The sequence below is a fragment of the Etheostoma spectabile genome, chromosome 9, assembly GCF_008692095.1.
Source record: "Etheostoma spectabile isolate EspeVRDwgs_2016 chromosome 9, UIUC_Espe_1.0, whole genome shotgun sequence".
NCBI classification, from domain to species: Eukaryota; Metazoa; Chordata; class Actinopteri; order Perciformes; family Percidae; genus Etheostoma; species Etheostoma spectabile.
The window spans coordinates 110,117-112,728 of NC_045741.1; positions in this window are offsets into that span (position 1 = coordinate 110,117).

Genomic DNA, 2,612 nt, shown 5'->3' on the forward strand with positions numbered 1-2,612 from the left:
AAACTAAGGACGAGCATAAGACAAAGATTATTTTGCTTGCTTCACTGTGACTACAGTGGAGAAGAGAAAGACCGGTGTGCTGTGCGGTGGTGTGCTGTGTGTGTGCTGTGTTTAAAAATGTCGCAGCGGACAGCATGAAGCCAAATAAATTAGCGCGTCACTTAAATCCGTTACACCCCCATCACGCCGATTAGCCGCTAGAGTTTTTTCAGCGAAAACGTGCTGATATTGCAAATGTATCCAGAGATGATAGTCACGGTGGGAGGGGGGGGCGCGAATAGTTTTCTTCTTGCAGAGGGGGCGTAACAGAAAATAATTGAGAAGCACTGATTTAAAATTGTATTTTTTCTGTAAAAGGCCAAAATATTTGTTGCCATATGGCAACATTATGCAATATTGACTTGAAATGTGTACGTTTAGCCTAAGGGCTCAATTGAATTACATAACTTTAGGCTACTCTAAACATATTTACATTATTTATAATATTAAAAGAAAAACATAAAATGTATTTATATTATGTTATTCCAGCCCATTTTGTAATTACTATATTATATAATGATTAATTCACCATATTGTAAATGAATTGCTCACCAATAAAAGAGGTTTATGCAAAGGAAATCATGTTGGCGCACTCAAAATTATCTGTTGTCCACTGGCATTATAGTCAATATACCCTTCTGTTTAATAGGGAGTTCCTAAAGGAAGATTACGTATCAGAAATCTGTTTTCAGTGGCTATATAGTTCAGTAATTATAAGTTTTAGTCAGGGTGTTGTGCTATTTTGCCCCCTACTCAAGTACATTGTATTTGTGTGTCTTCTTTAGGTGTATTGACAGACTTATTACACTGTTATTATTAATAATGTCAAAAACTACAATTAAAACTAAACTATTTGACATGGTAAACACATTGGGTATACTGTTTGATACATAAGTGAAGTTTGTTTGGTAATTATTTTCAATAAAAGCAGTTTTTTAAAGAAATAATGGACTTTTTGGCATTTCCCAATGATGTGGTTGCCATATGGCAACAAATTACCAATTACCCCCTTCAATTTTTTTTTAATTTTTTTTTGCATGCATTATTTAAGCTCCTGAGTAATAAAAACACATCAAGATTTTTTACCAATGTTTAAAAAATAATACTGCAATACAAGGCCGCCACACGTGGGGGGTCATTTCAATAGACCCTCATGGAGGTCATTGAGCAAAACCCAAGGTTTGCGCCACTATCAGAAAAGCAAAGGGGGGGGGGGGGGAGGGGGGGTACTCTGAAGAAACTAAATCAGACATGTTTTCAGGTATTTCACAGTTTTGTGTATAATGTATCTGTTCTCTGTGTGTGTGTGTGTGTGTGTGTGTGTGTGTGTGTTCTACTTCTACTACCTAGTACCTCATGAAGCTCACTGAGAGAACAGCACTCCAGCTATGGAAGGGGCTGTAGTGGTAGTGCTTTCATGGGGGGGGGGGGGGTGTGGGGGGGGGTCACAGATTGTCTGCAATCAAACCATGTGTCCATTAAAGGCTCTCCCACATGTTATCCCCATTTAATAAACAAACTATTCAGTCAGATAGGTATTTGTTGTGAAAGAACACAGGTCAACTTTATAGCATGTATTCAAAATCCAACATTTCAGCAGATGGGATTAATGCTAGATATGGCAATGGAGTAATGAAGAAAAGAAATTCTAACAGCCCCATTAAAGTCGATTCCTCAAGATTGTGGATTGATACTATGTGTTCATGCGGAATAAACGTCTTTTATTTGGTGGACAATCGGAATAAACGTGGCCGAGATACACAACTTCTGTTTCAAATAGCCGCCGTTCCTAACAGGAAGAAAAAAGTATAGAAAAAGAGATAAGAAAATTCTGTACGGCGCCATCTAATGGCTTGTTGACTTGAATGTGGCCATGGATGCTCGACCACTATGCGAACAACGTTGTCTTGTTTGGTGGCAATCGGACAATCTTGGCAAGATATGCCACTTCATTGTAAGACACCCTGACAGGAAGTTGGTACTCTATGACTTGCACTTTTTGCACTATCAAAATCTTTGGATAGCTTTATCAGAGTGTTAGTAGATAGACCTGCAAAGATTCAAGAGGGATTGCCAGCTTACAGCCTAGGAGAGTTTGAAAGAATGTTAAAAACATGACAATTCCAAAATTCAAAATGGCCGCCTGACAGGTTGAGCGGAGATAATGAAGGTAACATGGGAAATATGTCCACCAATGATCTAGAGAAATATGGGTATCAAAATTGGTGAAGATCGGAGTAACTATTCCAAGTTAAGCCTTTCCACACATTAGGGGGCGCTACAAAAGCCAGCTATAGTATGGACCCAACTCGCTGCACAGACTTCACCAAGCTCCCCGTTGTTTACGTAGATGCCAATTTTTGGAGTGTTCGTATCACTGAGGCCGTAAACCTGTGCCCACCGTGCTAAAATCCACTTAAGGGGGCCGTATAGCGACCCATACCCTCTCACGCCTCTTCACTGTGACTACAGTTGGAGAAGAGGAAAGACCGGTGTGCTGTGCTGTGTGTGTGCTGTGTGTGTGCTGTGTTTAAAAATGCTCGCAGCGGACAGCATGAAGCCAAATAAATTAG